This window comes from Pongo abelii, chromosome 13 (genome assembly GCF_028885655.2).
Source record: "Pongo abelii isolate AG06213 chromosome 13, NHGRI_mPonAbe1-v2.0_pri, whole genome shotgun sequence".
NCBI classification, from domain to species: Eukaryota; Metazoa; Chordata; class Mammalia; order Primates; family Hominidae; genus Pongo; species Pongo abelii.
In genome coordinates this window covers 118,114,489-118,132,812 of record NC_071998.2, presented here as the reverse complement: position 1 = coordinate 118,132,812, position 18,324 = coordinate 118,114,489, and the positions used below count along the sequence as shown (strand labels likewise).

Genomic DNA, 18,324 nt, shown 5'->3' with positions numbered 1-18,324 from the left:
GAATTAATGATAGGGTATCAGGAAACTAATATAGAGCAGAAATTTACACAGGCGATAAGCAGCAGAATTATAGCAGTAAAAAAATGGAATCGATAATGTGGAAGGCACTTTGGGGACCTTCTACTAAAATACAGGAAAATGAAAACAGTGAGAGAGAAGATGATAAAGCAGGAGAACAGAGAAGAGAGATCAATGTATAGCCCATTAATGTCCTTGAGAGAAAGAACCAGAGAACGTGAAATAATAAAAAATAAATTTAATTGAAGAAAACCGTCCTGAGTGGAAAACCTTGAGTATTCAGAAAAGCCTTACCTCAGTAGTGGGGACAAATTAATTCCACACAAAATGCAGTTCTGGTCCTGCCAAACAAAGCTTAAAAACAAGCCTCAGAAGGATCAAACTGTTTCCAACTTAATTATGTTCCAGAATGAAACTTGAGAACATTTACATAATACAAAAATATCCAGCACCGAACAAGGTAAAACTCATATCTGACATCAAATTTAAACATCACCAGGCATGCCAAGAACTAGGAAAATATAACCCAGGATACTGAGATGGGGGTGGGAATCGATCAACAGAAACAGATCCAGAAATGACAGGAGATTTATACAACTGGTAGACAATTCTATATTCTATATTTTCAAGAAAGTAGAGGAAAGATTAAGCATGTTAGGTAGAGACAGGGAAACTATTGAAAAAAAAAAAAAAAAAAGAGAGCCAGAGACCCAAATAAAACATCTAGAGATTTAAAAAACAAGCATACATTGAGATGAGAATAACAACAGAATTGACACTGCAGAACATTAGTGAGCTTGAAAACATGGCAACAAAAACTTACCCAAAATAAAACATACAGAGGAAAAAAAAAGGCAAATAAAAAGGGAACAGAGTATCAGTGAGCTGTGAGGCAACTTCCAGATACCTAATGTAGACATGATTGTCGTGGGGAAGACAAAAAGTTTTATGTGATAAGCTATGAGACACATGAAAACAATATATATATATATATATATATATATATAGTTTTATATATTGAAAACTATATATATATAAACAATACACACACACACATTTTATACATATGTGAAAACAACAGCCAAAACTTTTTCAAATTTTATGAAAACTACGAACTCACAGACCTAAGCAGCTCAACAAACTCCAAGCACAAGAAACATGAAAAAAACTACAGCAAGGCACATCATAATCAAATCACTTAAAATCAGTGGAGAAAATCTTAAAAGCAGCCAGACCAAAAAAAGGCCCCTTGTGTACAGAGAACCTCAGAAGCAATGCGAGACAGGAGACCATTTTAAAATACTGAAATTAAGGTAGGGGAGGGGTGGAAAGGCCTGTCAACTTAGAATTCTATACCCATGAAAATATCTTCAAAATGAAGGCAAAATACTTTTTCTTTCTTTCTTTCTTTTTTTTTAAGACAGAGTCTTGCTCTGTTGCCCAGGTTGGAGTGCAGTGGTGCAATCTCAGCTCAGTGCAAGCTCCGCCTCCTGGGTTCACGCCATTCTCCTGCCTCGGCCTCCCAAGTAGCTGGGACTACAGGCGCCCACCACTATGCCCGGCTAATTTTTTGTATTTTTAGTAGAGACAGGGTTTCACTGTATTAGCCAGGATGGTCTCAATCTCCTGACCTCGTGATCTACCCACCTCGGCCTCCCAAAGTGCTGGGATTACAGGCATGAGCCACCGCGCCCGGCCCAAAATACTTTTTCAGACATAGAAAAGTGGAAAGAATTTATCACCAAAAAGGTCAAAAGTAAAAAAAAAAAAAAAAAGGCAAAACAAAAGTCAAGCAACACAATACTAATATCAAAGTAAATTTCAATGTAAAAATCATCAGATAGGATGAAAGTTTATTGTTAACTGATGAAACCTATAATTCACAATGAAGTTTACTCTGTGAACTTTTATGTGTCAGAGTACAATGTTAGAAAATAAGGCAACAGTAACAGAAGTGTAATTGTAGCAGGAAATACAAGTATCCCTCTTTAATTCTTAATAAATCAAGTAGGCAAAGGACAAGAATCTATAGGTTTAGACAGCTATCAATAAAGCTAATTTAATGCAATACCTATATACTCAACAAATAATACTCTTTTTCTAATGTCTGTAGGACATTTACAAAAATGATAATATACGTGGCTACAGAGAACATCAATAAATTCCCCAAAGCGGAAATGCACAGGGCATATTTGATTACACGTGACTATACAATGGATTACACAATATGATAAAACTAGAAATGTTAAAAGTAGAGGGGGAGAAGAGGACAAGGCAATAGGGTAGGAGAAAATTCATAAATTTTATATAAAACTCTGGTATCAAAATTGGCCAACAACAAAAAAAACCCTACAAGCCAATCTCATTTATTAACATAGAAAGAAAAATTATAAATCACATGGCATTCTGGTTTGTATACTTTAATCTCTTGTGGGTTTGGTACATCATAAGTATGATATGTTGAAGACACTGAGTTATTGGTCCAATCACACTAACGGCAAGATCCTAGATTATGGTGAAATTACCATCAGAAAGCCATTTCAGATCTCCCTCGGCTCTCTTCCACTCAAGACTAACCCTGGTGACACGCACAGCATTACTTGTGCTTCCTTCTACGAGTGACAATGAGTGATGGGAGATAAATCTAGAAAAAGCCGAATGAGACGTCTGCATTGGGGCAGCATTGAAAACTTCTAAGTGACGTGTTGTGAGGCATGGTTAAGGAAGGTTGATCTGCTGAAGGACTAAAGCAGGAGAAAGTCTGAAGTAGAAGCTAATTATAAGACTTCAACAAGTATAGTCTAGGTAGTAATAAAAGTAACAGTGGGGCCGGGCACGGTGGCTCACATCTTTTATCCCAGCACTTTGGGAGACTGAGGCACATGGATCACTCGAAGTCAGGAGCTCCAGACCAGCCTGGCCAACATGGTGAAACCCTGTCTCTACTAAAAATACAAAGTTAGCCGGGCGTGGTGGCACACACCTGTAATCCCAGCTACTCGGGAGGCTGAGACAGCAGAACTGCTTGAACCTGGGAGGCGGAGGTTGCAGTGAGCCGAGATCATGCCACTGCACTCCAGCCTGGGCAACAGGAGCAAAACTACATCTCAAAAAAAAAAAAAAAAAAAAAAAGTAACAGTGGGTATGGAAAAGGGGTGGCATTGATGAGACTGACAGAACTGGTCAGCAGGAAGATACAACAGTAGTACAAGGTACAAATGATACCATCAAGAAAGTGAACACAACACAACCCACAGAATGGGAGAATCTATTTGCAGATCACGTAACTAATGAGTGACTTGCATCCTGAATACCTCAAGAACTCTTACGACTCAATAATAAAAAGATAAGTAACCCAACTGAAAAACAGATAAAGGATCTGAAGAGACATTTCTCCAAAGAAGATATACAAATAACCAATAAGCATATGAAAACCACTCAACATCATTAGTAATTAGAAAAATGCAAATCAAAACTACAAAACATCCCTTTTCACTCACTAAAATGGCTGTGAAAAGTAAGACAGACAATAACAAGTGTTGGTGAGGATGCGTAGGGATTAGAACCCCCATACATTGCTGGTGGGCATGTAAAATGGTACAGCTACTGTGGAAAACAGTGTGACAGCACCTCAGGAAGTTAAACATAGAGTTACCAAGTAATCCAACAATTCTCCTAGGTACATACCCAAGAAAAATGAAAACATATGATGTCCACACTAAAACTTGTACATGAATGTTCATAACTGCATTATTCTTCAAAGCCAAAAAGTGAAAACCATCATAAGCTCCATCAACTTATGACTGGATAAACAAACAGGATATATCCTTAGAACAGGATGTTTGGCAATAAAAAAGAATGAAATACTGATAGATGTGACAACACGGCCGGCACTTGAAAACGTTATGCTAAATGAAAGATGTCGGACACAAAAGGCCGTATCTTGTATGACTCCATTTACATGAAATATCCAGAAGAGACAAATCCATAGAGACAGAAAGTAGATTCGTGGCTATGGGTAGAAGAAATGGGGAGCAACTGCTAATTGGGTTTCTTTGAGGGGAGACAAAAGTTCTAAAATTAGATTGTGGTGATGGGTATACAAATCTGTGAATATACTAAAAAAAAAAAACCTCTTTATTACTTATGAATTATGCCTCTGTAAAGCTGTTTAAAAAAGAGTAATGTGGCCGGGTGCGGTGGCTCACGCCGGTAATCCCAGCACTTCAGGAGGCCGAGGCGGGTGGATCACAAGGTCGGGAGTTCGAGACCAGCCTGACTAATATGGTGAAACCCCGTCTCTACTAAAAACACAAAAATTAGCTGGGTGTGGTGGTGGGTGCCTGTAGTCCCAGCTACTCGGGAGGCCGAGGCAGAATAATCACTTGAACCCAGGAGGCGGAGGTTGCAGTGAGCCGAGATTACCCCACTGCACTCCAGCCTGGGCGACAGAGTGAGACTCCATCCCAAAAAAATAGAAATAAATAAAATAAAGAGTAATGCAAGGCAAACTGATGTACCAATGCCAACTTTGAATTTCATGACTGAGTGACTAGGAAAATGTCATCATTAATAGGAAATAACAGCAACTACTATTTATGACATACATATACAAATATATAAACTGCTTGATACAGACATTGTACAAAGTCTATGCAAAGCACTTTATATGTTCTGTCTCACTTAATCTTCACAGCAACCCACTCAATAGGTATTTTTTACTTCCATTGTACAGAATTGGAGATAGACAAAAAAGCTAAGCAACTTAAGGTCATATAACTGGTAAGCAGTAAAATTGAGATTTAAATCCAAAGTACTTGTTCAGGCCCACTATAGCTTAAGAGGTGGAAAGAAAAGGTGAATATAATTTTTTCTTTTTTTTTGAGATGGAGTCTCTCTGTCGCCCAGGCTGGAGGGCAGTGGCGCCACTTCAGCTCACTGCAACCTCCGCCTCCCAGGTTCAAGCGATTCTCCTGCCTCACCCTCCTGAGTAGCTGGGACCACAGGTGCGTGACACCACGCCCAGCTAATTTTTGTGTTTTTAGTAGAGATGGGGTTTCACCATGTTGGCCAGGTTGGTCTCGAACTCCTGACCCTCAGGTGATCCGCCCACCTCGGCCTCCCAAAGTGCTGGGATTACAGGCGTGAGCCACCGTGCCTGGCTGTGAATATCATTATAGTTTGAGAGTATGGAAAGTAAATGTGAATATCATTTTCACAAATAATCTAAATAATTTTATTATATACAATGCATTCACAAACTTTAGCACGCTGACCATCCTTAGACTTAAGATGGCCCAAGCCAGGCATGGTGGCTCACGCCTGTAATCCCAGTACTTTGGGAGGCCGAGGTGGGCGGATCACCAGGTCAAAAGATGGAGACCATCCTGGCCAACATGGTGAAACCCCTTCTCTACTAAAAATACAAAAAAAAATTAGCTGTGCATGGTGGCCCACGCCTGTAGTCCCAGCTACCCGGGAGGCTGAGGCAGGAGAATCACTTGAACCCGGGAGACAGAGGTCGCACTGAGCCGAGATCTCGCCACGCACTCCAGCCTGGGTGAGAGAGCGAGACCCCATCTCAAAAAAAAAAAAAAAAAAAAAAAAGACAGCTGGGCACAGTGGCTCATGCCTGTAATCCCAGCACTTTGGGAGCACAAGGCGGTGGATCACCTGTGGTCAGGAGTTTGAGACTGGCCTAGCCAACAAGGCAAAACCCTGTCTCTACTAAAAATACAAAATTAGCTGGGCATGCTGGCAGACGCCTGTAATCCCAGCTACTCAGGAGGCTGAGGAAGTAAAATCTCTTGAACCTGGGAGGCAGAGGTTGCAGTGAGCAGAGATTCTGCCACTGCACTCCAGCCTGGGCAACAAGAGTGAGACTCCATCTCAAAAACAAACAAACAAACAAAAAACCTTAATAAGATACCAGCAGTTAGTGGGCCGGGCGCGGTGGCTCACGTCTGTAATCCCAGCACTTTGGGAGGCTAAGGACCGTGGATCACAAGGTCAGGAGTTCAAGACCAGCCTGGCCAAGATGGTGAAACCCCATCTCTACTAAAAATACAAAAAAATTGGCCGGGTAGGGTGGCCGGCACCTGTAATCCCAGCTACTCTGGAGGCTGAGGCAGAGAACTCCTTGAGCCTGGGAGGCGGAGGTTGCAGTGAGCTGACATCCCGACACTGCACTCCAGCCTGGGCGACAAAGCGAGACTCTGTCTCAAAAAAACAAAAAAAACAAAAAAAACAAAACAAACAAACAAAAAAAGATACCAGCAGTTTTATGTCACTTTGCACATGCATTTTATTTTTTTAATCCAATAGCAACAGTTCTAAAACTAACACACCGATGCCAGCCTGTTCCACTATGCTTCTTAAAAGCTATTGGCTTTTTTAAACGCAGATGAAGGGCAACATACTGAAGAAATCCTGAACTAGATGACCTTCAAGATTCCTTCCAACTCTGATGAGTTTAATAACAGCCACTATTTATTATTCAGCTGAGGAACTCTAAGTCAAATTTTATACGTGATATAAACACCGATTAAACATCCTAAAAACACAGATGACAGCAATATAATAGGGAAGCAGATCCACCAGCTACTTATTGTGAAGTCCTTCAGAGATTTCTTTAATCAGAGCATATGGTAACTTGCATGCTTACTATAGAAAGCATATTTAAACATAGTAAATGTTGCTTCAGTAAATTTAAAGCCTGGCACAAATGTACAAAAATACCAATACCCTATGCCTACTCTTTAGTGAAATGCTTTAGAGTTCACAAAGCACACTATGTAAACCTGCATTGTGCAACACTCCTGTATCATTGCATCCTTTTGAAATATGAGTAAAGTGAAGCTCAAATTAAAAGACCTGCTGGTGGTTACACATCTCAGAAATGGCATGTCAGGATTCAAACAGCAGTATAACTCCAAATCTAACATTTTTCTAAGTTAAAAAAAAAAAAATCACTTGGCAGAAAAATTTATCTGACATTAAATGTTCTATCAGTGCAAAGTATGGCATTGGTGGGCCTTAGAAGGTCTAACATCGCTTCAGAAGAGAAGGAAGAATCTTCTGGTCTAGAGGAATTAAAAATCTTAACAAAATACATTATTATTTCTGCTAAAAGAGAAATTACAGTAAGCAATTTTAAAAATGGTATCATGAGCAAGTTTATAGCTTACCTAATGCAAAGCTGTATTCCTGGGATAAAGTTCCTTATGCCATGGCCATCGAAAAGCAATATGAATAGAATGAGGAAGAAGAACCCATTTCAGTTTTGCTTCAAATTAAAATCACATTGACTTCTGGAAGGAAGAGTAACAGTGAAAATGTGAAAGAGATGCTATGTACATATGTATTTGCTAATAAACACTAGAGATGTACATTAGTGGCAGAAAGAAAACTAATCAAGACTGGCATTTTTGGTTGTATTAAATTCCATTCTGCAACTTCGTAGCTCCTGCTTTTGTATTTTTTTAAAAAACAAACTTATTTTGTAATAATTTTAAATTTTCAAAAAAATTGAAAAGACAGTGCATAATTCCCATATACCTCTCATCCATTACTGTTGCATATTCATTAAAACTAGAAAACATGGTCAATGACTATGTAATTTTGCAGAATTAATATATCCTTTGGAAGAGTGCTATTGGTCTCCTGACCATTGTCAATCAGTATTCTTCCATTTTTTTCCTAATTAGAACACTTTAGCCAAATAACTTAGTAAAAACTATCTTAAGACGTTTTTTAAAAAAACAAGCCACCTGCTTTATGAAGTTTGATTCATGACTCCCTTCAATTTTAAGCCACGGCTGAACGTTTTACTTAAAAACTTCCAGGACAAACATTCTATTACAGCAAACTCTCTGAGATTCAAAAGAGAAGGTAACGTTCTAGAAACTAACCCCCCATTTATCGATCATCCTTCCATCGAATTTCAATAAAGCCAAGGAAATGTTTTTAACTGTACCCTCATGTGCATTACAATTCAGGATAAGAAGCTGAAATCAAGAAAGCAGAAGGCAGAAACAGCACTCATTTCAAGAAATTAACAACATATCGACAAATTTTAAAAAATATTTTTTCCTCGATATGTTACAAATAAGACAAAAGCCCCTATTCTAACTGCAAATATAAATAGAGTGAAAAGGAAAAGTTCAGGCCCAGCACAGTGGCTCACACCTGTAATTCCAGCACTTTGGGAGGCCAAGGCAGGTGGATCATTTGAAGTCAGGAGTTTGAGACCAGTCTGGCCAACATGGTGAAACTCTGTCTCTACTAAAAATACAAAAATTAGCTGTGTGTGGTGGCAGGCGCCTGTAATCCCAGCTACTCAGGACGCTGAAGCAGGAGAATCGCTTGAACCCAGGAGGTGGAGGTTGCAGTGAGCCGAGATTGCACCACTGTACTCTAGCCTGGGTGACAGGGCGAGACTCCATCTCAAAAAAACAAAACAAAACAAAAACAAAAACAAAGGAAAAAAAAAGAAAAGTTCATGAAAATGATACTCTTCAATTAATTTTCAGACATGCATTTTTTCACATTTTAAAATTCCTGAAATCAGAATGTGATCACCAGGTGGCAGTTTTAATAGCTGTCACTGCCTGAGACAATGATAGAGAACTGCTGAGGTCCTCATCAATGTTCTTGATGACACAAAGGATGACACTCTAGAAAAAATATGGACACACTCTGAATTGAAAAGAGCACAGAAGAGTAGAACTTGGAATGTTAAGTTTAATGAACACTTTAACCAATGTATTCTTATTTTTCCTTTGTATATAAGCATTAGAATAGGCATTGATACCATGTTTTAGTGTCTAAGTCTAAAAGTGTTTTCAATAATAAAAAGTCTAAACGGTAAGAGTGTATTAAGCCATAGTTTAATTAGCAGGGTTTCTCTCTTCCTTGGTGGTACATGAAATAACAGCATCTAGGATTCAATTAAATAAAGTAGTAATTCAGTTGTGATATCTTATTAGAAAGCTTGATAAACTACCTTAAAGGTAAATAGACAGCTTAAATAAGAGATTTTAAAAAACGAAAAAACCACAAAGGCATCCCCTATAACAAAACTCAAGAAATAACACATAATTTTGCATTATAATAAAAGGGCTATTTTTCAACCTTATGAGTTTTCTTCCTGTGAAAAGCATAATTATCAAGTATCCTACTTAGGAGCAGATTCTTGCACTGATTCCAAGAAAGGCAGAGGGAGGACAGCCAGGGCAGAAGGTAAGTAGAAAGCCTGAGAAAGATTTTAACCAAATTCATTTAACTAAACTTTTCTAAGAACCTCAGCTGTACCCACTGCTGTAAAGAGAGTAGGAATCAATAAACACAGGTTCAACTGTGTTCCTAACAACTACAGAATGAATTTTGAAAAATTACATGTAAAAGGAGCTTATTGATTTCAGGAGTCTCTAATGAATACTGTTTTTGTTTTTTGTATTGTATAAAATATACATAAAACTTTAAGATTTAACAATTTTAAGTATTTTTAAGAGTCCTGAAATTCAGTGAAGTACACTCACAATGTTGTGCAATCATCACAACCCATTTCCAGACCTTATTCATCATCCCCCAAAACTCTGTTCTGTAACATTAAGCAATAACTCCTCTCCCCAGCCCCTGGTAAACTATTCTACTTTCCGTCTCTTAATTGGTTTATTCTAGGTACTTCATTTAAGTGCTCTCAAACAACATTGTCCTTTTGTGTGTGGTTTATTTCTCCCGTGGTACTTTTGTAAAGCAAACAATAAATTCCCAATTATTAGGTTTCTTATAATTTGACTGAAAATGCTGACACAATCTCTGAACTAAGCATGCAGTTATCCCAGAAACACTGCTACTGTTCCAGTAGCTCCAGAGACCTCAGTCTGATCCTTTCTTAGCCTGTAGACAGGCCTGTTAAACAGCTGTAACTCAAAGAGCAGGCTCCAGAGATCCCTGGAGACCATCCCGTGGTGAGTGGATGGAGCGAAGGGATTTGGGAAGCTGTACAGGCCTGAAAAACCACAGGCGAGAAAAGGAGAGGACTCATCAAGCTGCTCTGGCCCTAAAATGGGCCTCCTGTCTCCCTGACAGGCTCTCCTGCACTCTGACACTTATGTTGGGCGACACCTGTCAGAGCTGAGGCCAAACTGCGGTCGAGTCACTCAGAGTGTCACCAGTGCAGGGAGCTTCACGGGGTCATGAGTCACCTTCCATGGCTCAGAGGTCTGGGCAGCCCTGCCCCACCCAGACAAACTCAGGAAAGAGAGACAAGAGGCAAAAACAAAGTTGGCAGAAAGAGAGAAACAGACAGATGGCCAAAAAGCCAGACTGACAGGCCCTGAATTAGAGTAAGGGCTGAGTGGCAGAGACAGGGTGAACAGACACAGAAGCAAGGTGGAGACAGACATAAAACAGGATCCAGATACCCCGACAAAGACAAAGTGGAGAGAAATATCAGGTTGACAGTGACCTAGCTGAAAGACAAAAAGGGCAGGTTACAACAGGTGACAGAGACAGCAACAGGGGTTGCTGAATGTTTTACTTAAACAGATCAGCGAAGTCCAGGCGCAGTCTTTCTCCCAGCTCGGCTCTTCAGGCCTCAGGCATTGGTGGCTCGAACCCGAGGCCGTCAAGCCGCGCCCACCCTACGCCCCGAAAGGCCAGCGGACGGACGGGGGCGGGATCTCTAAGCGCCGTGGCCGGCGGAGTTCCGCCGCCGCGAGGGTGACCTTGGGCGAGAAGCTGCCCCAAAGGCCTTGGTATCGCGGTCTGCGCGCCGTGTGGGCAGAAGACTGCGGGATTCGGAGCTGGGGCGCCGGGACCCCAACCTCCCGCGCGGGGCTTTGGTATGCCGGTCCACGGAATGGGCCTGGCGGGGCCAGCGGCGCGAGCGTCGGGGCCTGCAGAGGAGCCCTTAACTCCCCCACCGACTTCTCCTCCCCTACCCTTGCCGCCCGTGGTCCTGGCCACGCAGTACCTGCCAAGGGCTCAGCGCTCACATCCCCCGCCCAAGAGATCCTCTCTGCTGCCGGCGCAGGCCTGTTCTAGCCTCCGCTGCCGCAACAGATTCAGCCTGTGCCTTCAGCCCCCGGAAACGCTTCCCGGTCCCGCCCCCCGAACCTGACAGTGCTTCCGGGGGTGCGTCAGAGAGAAAGCGGAGTGCGCATGCGGGACTTATCGTCGGAGCTGGGCGTCGGGAAAGAGCGCGGAGGTAGTGGGCGCCTGCGCAGTACAGTCTGGAGCGGGTCAATTTTAGGGACTGACTACGCTGTTGAAAATAGGGGAGCAGATACCGAGTTCTAAACCTTCTTGAAACCTTGACATAGGCCAGGCGCGGTAGCCCACTTCTGTAATCCCAGCACTTTGGGAGGCCGAGAGGGGATGATCGCTTGAGGCTAGGAGTTCGAGACCATCCTGGCCAACATGGTGAAACCCTGTCTCTACAAAACATACAAAAATTAGCTGAGCGTGGTTGCGCGCGCCTGTAATCCCAGCTACTTGGGAAGCTGAGACAGGAGAATTGCCCGAACCCGGGAGGCAGAGGTTGCAGTGAGCCGAGATCACGCCACTGCACTCCAGCCTGGGCACAGAGCAAGACTCTTAAACAACAACAACAAAACAAACAAAAACACCTTGACCTTCTCCGTCTCGTCTCTAAACAAACGAACGAAAACCTTGACCTCAGTTTGCCTGGCGGAGATTATCTCCAAATCCGTTTCTGCCTTCACAGCACCCATCCCGCTTTTTGGCATGTAGTAGATGCTCAGTAAATGTTCAATGAAAGGACCGTGCCTTTCCGTGGGCTGCATTGTGCTGGGCACTGGGGTCACACAGATGGTGGGACAGAAACGATCTCTCTAGCCTCCAATTCTCCCACTCCCTCCCAAAACCCTCCATACCTCTTCTCGCCCCTTTCTTCCCCACTGCCCCACCATGTTAGTGTAGAAGAGAGATAGGTCTTTAGCAGTGGGACTCTTACCTTTGGACCCGTTTACAGACCAAGTGCTCTCTTTGTAGAAGAACTAATTTATACCTGAAATCCAGGCAGCTGAAGAGATGTGGTCATAATGCCTTCTGGATTTAGGGTGGATGTTCTCGTGGGGCCTGACATGCCCGTTTGATATTGTCTGTCTCAGTTTAAGCTGATTGGTTTCCCAGCTGTTATGCCTGTCTTGCTTGTTGTTGGGCCCTAGGACACAGGAGTGTAGCTTTCCTAGAGAATTCTACCAAAAAAAAATTTTTTTTCTAGAAAACAAAATGAAAGAAAACAAATATGGAAGCACAGAAATGGGAATGGATGCAGAACAGCTTGTCAAAGATTCTACTTCAAACATGTATGCTCCAGCTCCCCCGCCTTGTTTTTTTTTTTTTTTTTTTCTTTTTTGGAGACGAATTCTTGCTCTGTTGCCCAGGCTGGAATGCAGTGGCGCAATCTTGGCTCACTGCAACCTCCGCCTCCCAGGTTCAAACGATTCTCCTGCCTTAGCCTCCCGAGTAGCTGAGACTACAGGTGCACGCCACCATGCCTGGCTAATTTTTGTATTTTTAGTAGAGATGGGGTTTCACCATCTTGGCCAGGCTGGTCTCGAACTCCTGACCTCATGATCCACCCGCCTAAGCCTCCCAAAGTGCTGGGATTACAGGCGTGAGCAACTGCGCCCAGCCTAGTTGAGTATACTCTTTAAGTGTTTTGCCACTTTTATTCCTGCCTCTAAGCAGACCTGAAGTTTGGAAGTTCAACTGCCATCATGTACCTATGAAGTGGTAAGTAAATGCTAAGGCTGGCAAAGCAGGAAGATTGAGAGAACCTAGGTCTCATATGACATTAGGCCACAGTTCCAGCTTTGGACACCCTTAAGTGTTTTGTTGCATGAGCCAAATAAACTTCTTACTTGGACTTTATTTCTGGCAATATTGAGGACTATATATTTCCAAATATTACTACAACAAAATATATAAAATTGCTAGAAGAAATATTTAGAATACCCTCTTAAACGCATGGATACACTTGCAAAAAAAGTCAGGAAAATTATCTGAAGCTAGGAGGAAAACAAGAACACAAGCCTAGGAAGTGAAACAGTTGCTGTTCAGAAATTATGCAGAGGTACAGTCTGCATCTGTTCCGATCCATTTGTGCATGTCCTGTACTGACAAATATTTTCAAAATTATCTCTGGAGATAGGTAAACACTGATACTGCTACCAGCTATAGGAGCGTTCACCTGGGTGCAGGCAGGATAAGAGTCAAATTGCAACATCAGGTTGTGACTCAAGAAGAAATATGTCCTCAGGTCAAGGATAAACTATGGTGGAAAAAATCTGCCATACAGAGGTGGGCAGCAATTAAAGATGTCTCTCTGTGCCTTGGTTCTGAGCAGAAGGGGAAAACATTCCCCTGGAGGATTCATGGCCAAAAAGTCTGGCTATCAAATGGACACATAATTTGCATAGTTCAAAAGCCCACAATCACTTTAATTTGAAATGAACCTGGGTAGGTGGTGCCTACAGTATTTGGCCAAAACAAACACAGATCTTCTCTGGAAGAACTCACTGGCAACCCAGGTTTCAAAGAATTCCCACAGATAGGGTTCTAAATAAATATGAACTCACAACCAGAAACCACAAACCCCCTGAGGAAATAAGCAGAGAAGACAAGCAGTAGAGGTGGATCCACACCGGCTTTAGATATTAGATATTTTAGAACCGGAATATAAAACAAGCATGCTTAGAAAAACAAAGGGGCTAAAAGCACAAGTGAATACCAAGAAACTCTTGAAAAATTGCCGGGCAGCCGGGTGTGGCAGCTCACGCCTATAATCCCAGCACTTTGGGAGGCTGAGGTGGGCAGATCACCCGAGGAAAGGAGTTCGAGACCAGCCTGGCCAACATGACGAAACCCCATCTCTATTAAAAATACAAAAATTAGCCAGGCGTGGTGGTGTGCTCCTGTAATCCCAGCTACCCAGGAGGCGGAGGCAGGAGAATCTCTGGAACCTGGGGCGGGGGCAGAGGCTGCAGCGAGCCAATATTGTGCCACTGAACTCCAGCCTTGTGACAGAGCAAGACTCTGTCTCAAAACAAAAACAAAAACAAAAAAATTAGCCAACCGTGGTGGTGGGCGTCTGTAATCCCAGCTACTTGGGAGGATGAAGTGGAAACATGAGATTAAAAAAAAATCAAGCTATACACTGTTTAAAACACAAACCTAAAGAAAATTTCAGGCCAGGCATGATGGCTCCCGCCTGTAATCCTAGCACTTTGGGAAGCAGGTGGATCACTTGAGCCCAGGTGTTTAAGACTAGCCAAGGCAACATGGTGAAACCCCATCTCTACAAAAAATGGTGTGGTGGTGCACACCTGTAATCCCAGCTACTTGGGAGGCTGAGGTGGGAGGCTCACCTGAGCCCAGGAGGTTAAGGCTGCAGTGGGCTATGACCACGCCACTGCACTCGAGCCTGGGCAACAGAGTGAGACCTGTCTCAAAGAAAGAGAAAAAAAGAAAGAAAAGGAAAAAAAGAAAAATCGAAGTAAAAGAATGGCAAAAGAGATTCTGTGCTGGTTACATTATATTAACTGGTTAAATTATATTAACATTGGATAAATAAGGATGGGTATGGCAGCTCATACCCCTAATCCCAGCTCTTTGGGAGGCCAAAGTGAGAGGATCACTCGAGGCCAGAAGTTTGAAACCAGCCTGGGCAATATAGTGAAACCTTGTCTCTATAAAAAATAAAAACATTCAGCTTGAGAGAGCAACATAGTAAGATGCTCTCTCTTCAAAAAATAAAAAAAAAAAAATTAGCCAGGTGTGGTGGCACACATCTGTGGCCCCAGCTACTCGAGAGGCTGAGGTGGGAGGATTACTTGAGCCCAGGAGGTCAAGGCCACAGTGTGCCATGATTGCACCACTGCATTCCAGCTTGGGCAACAGAGTAAGACCCTATCTCAAAAAAAAAAAAAAAAAAAAAAAGCCAGTGTGGTGACACCTGTAGTCCTAGGTACTCAGAAGGCTGAGTCAGGAGAATCGCTTGAGCCCAGGAGTTTGAGGCTGCAGTGGGCTATGTTCACGTCACTGCACTCCATCCAGCCTGGGCACCAGAATGAGATTCAGTCTCAAAAACCAAAAAACATTGGATAAATAGACTCTAAAACAAAAAGCATTTCGGCCGGGCACAGTGGCTCATGCCTGTAATCCCAGCACTTTGGGAGGCCGAGGTGGGCGGATCATGAGGTCAGGAGATCGAGACCATTCTGGCTACCATGGTGAAACCCCGTCACTACTAAAAATAAAAACATTAGCTGGTCATGGTGGTGGGTGCCTGTAGTCCCAGCTACTCGGGAGGCTGAGGCAGGAGAATGGTGTGAACCCAGGAAGAGGAGCTTGCAGTGAGCCGAGATTGTGTCACTGCGCTCCAGCCTGGGCAACAAAGTGAGACGCCGTCTCAAAAAAAAAAAAAAAAAAAAAAAAAAAAAAAAAAAGCATTTCTAGAAATATGTGGTAGCTTATATTGTTGTTTTCAATAATTTGGTGGCTGTTCCTGTGAGAGGCTTTACTTCCCATCCCATGGATATCAGGCTTGGTCACTGAAATGTGAGTGGAGGTTATGCGTGCACTCCTGAGCACAGCTTTCAGAACCATTGCTCTCTCCCTCTGCCACAAGAAGAGCATGTCCCGGATGGGATTGATTATTCTTCCTGCCTGGGTCCCTGGATGAAGAGAATATAGAATGAAGAATGGATAGTGCCACAAATGACACACATAAGTCATATAACATAAGTGAGAAATTAACCGTTATTGTAAGCTGCAGAAATTTTTGAAGGTAGATGTGTTCAGGTAGCTTTCTTTCACTAATGTATTATTATTATTTTTTGAGATGGAGTTCCGCTCTTGTTGCCAGGCTGGAGTGCAGTGGCACAATCTCGGCTCACCACAACCTCCGCCTTCTAGGGTCAAGTGATTCTCCTACCTCAGCCTCCCAAGTAGCTGGAATTACAGGCTTGTGCCACCACACCCAGCTAATTTTATACTTTTAGTAGAGATGGGGTTTCTCCATGTTGGTCAGGCTGGTCTCGAACTCCTGACTTCAGGTGATCCACCCACCTTGGCCTCCCAAACTGCTGGAATTACAGGAATGAGCCGCTGCGCCCGGCCTCGCTAATGTATTATAAAACATGCATCATTTCCAGGTGGGCACTTTAAGAGCGAGTGCATGATTCATGCTATCATGCTGTTACTATGGCCTAACTTAGCAAAAGATGGGTAATACAAATAGGTGATTTATAATGAGAAAAGGTTCAGCTCACCAGGAGGACATAATACTTCTAAATTGTATCCATATAAAAATATAGCTTCAGGCTGGGTGCAGTGGCTCACTCCTGTAATCCCAACGCTTTGGGAGGCCGAGGTGGGTGGATCACATGAGGTCAGGAGTTCAAGACCAGCCTGGTCAATGTGGCGAAACCCCGTCTCTACTAAAAATACAAAAATTAGCCAACCATGGTGGTGCACGCCTGTAATCCCAGCTACTTGGGAGGCTGAGGTAGGAGAATCACTCGAACCCGGGAGATGGAGATTGCAGTGAGCCGAGATCGTGCCATTGCACTCCAGCATGGGCAGCAAGAGTGAAACTCCATTTCAAATATATATATATAGTATATACACATATATAATATATATGTATCTATATATATAGCTTCAAACTATTGTATAAATATTGATAGAACTATAAGAAGAAATAGACATTCACTTTCATATGGAAATTATGCAACTCATTATTTGCTATGGTTTCAGTGTATGTGTCCCTTCAATATTTGCATGTTGAAACCTAATCTCCAAGGTGATAATATAGGAGGTGGGGCCCTTGGGAAGGTGATTAGTCATAAGGGAACCCACCCTCATGAATGGGATTAATGACCTTATAAAAGAACTGCATGGGAGCTGTTCACCCTGTTTTTTTTCTGCCCTTTCTGCCCCTTCCATCCCTCCCACCATGTGAGGACACCACTGTCCTCCCCTCTGGAGGACTCAGCTTTCAGGGTGCCTGCCATCTTGGAAGTAGAGGCTGGGCCCTCACCAGACACAAAACATGCTGGTACCTTGATCAATAAATTGCTCACAGTTATGGACCTTCCAGCTTCCATAACTGTGAGCAATAAATGGATGCTGTTTTATAAATTACCCAGTCTCAGGTATTTTGTTACAGCGGCACAAACAGACTGAGAGGGGATATAGGTAGAACTCTGCACAGAAGAACTGGATAATGTACATCATTTTATTATATGACATGTTTAGAACAGTTATAAAAATTGTGTGCTAGGCCATAAAGCAAACCCAAACAATTTTCAAAGAAATAAAATCACCTGGGTTATGTCCCTTACCTCAGTGGAATTCAGTAAGGAATTGATGACAAAATAATACAGTCAAAATAGTCTCTATTTGGACACTTAACAACACACATGAAAATAAGTAACAGGTAAAGAATGAAAGAAAGAAAGAGAAAGAGAAAAAAGAAAGAAAGAAAGAGAAGAAGGAAAGAAAGAAAAGAAAAGAAAAGGAAAGAAAAGAAAAAAGAAAAGAAAAGAAAAGAAGTAACAGGTGGTTGGGCGTGGTGGCTCATGCCTGTAATCCCAGCACTTTAGGAGGCCGAGGTGGGTGGATCACGAGGTCAGGAGTTTGAGACCAGCCTGGCCAATATGGTGAAACCCCGTCTTTACTAAAAATACAAAAATTAGCCAGGCATGGTGGTGCATGCCTGTCTGTAATCCCAGCTACTCGGGAGGCTGAGGCAGGAGAATCGCTTGCATCCGGGAGGCAGAGGTTGCAGTGAGCCAAAATCATGCCATGGCACTCCAGCCTGTGCCACAGAGCAAGACTCTGTCTCAGGGGAAAAAAGAGAAAGAAAGAAAAATAAGTAACAGGTTAAAAAAGAGATTCTAATGAAAATTTTGAAATATTTATAATTGAATGATTATAAAAACACTACCTTCCAAATCTGTGTTGTCAGCAAAAAAAGTTTTAAGAGGGAAATTTATATCCAACAATTATGATAAAAGAAGAAAGTTCTAAGTTAATGAGTTAATCACTTGAAAGGTTAGAAAAATGAAACAAAGTAAACTCAAGGAAAGTGAAAGGAAAGACATAGGAAAGGAAAAGGTAAGTTTGTATATTAATTAGAAAACAGAGATACCATAAGGAAGACCAATAAAGCCCAAAGTTAGGTTTTTGAATTGACTAATAAAACTGACAGATCAGGGGCCGGGCGTGGTGGCTCACGACTGTAATTCCAGCACTTTGGGAGGCCGAGGC

At 42.3% G+C, this 18,324-nt stretch overlaps 1 protein-coding gene across 3 annotated transcripts in view; it reads right to left on the bottom strand.

The window, feature by feature from the left end:
• Nucleotides 1–11,181, bottom strand: part of ZBTB43 (zinc finger and BTB domain containing 43) — a 32,928-nt gene extending 21,747 nt beyond the window's left edge. The window contains exons 1-2 of one of the 3 annotated variants that reach the window (XM_002820220.5): nt 10,997–11,181; nt 7,206–7,328 (exon numbers count right to left, since the gene is read on the bottom strand). The gene's annotated coding sequence lies outside the window, so the exon portion shown is untranslated. Of the gene's footprint in view, nt 1–7,205; nt 7,329–10,561 lie in introns of all 3 variants that reach the window. The other 2 variants (XM_054520636.2, XM_054520637.2) reach the window with 2 other exon arrangements.
• Nucleotides 11,182–18,324: the final 7,143 nt, after the last annotated feature.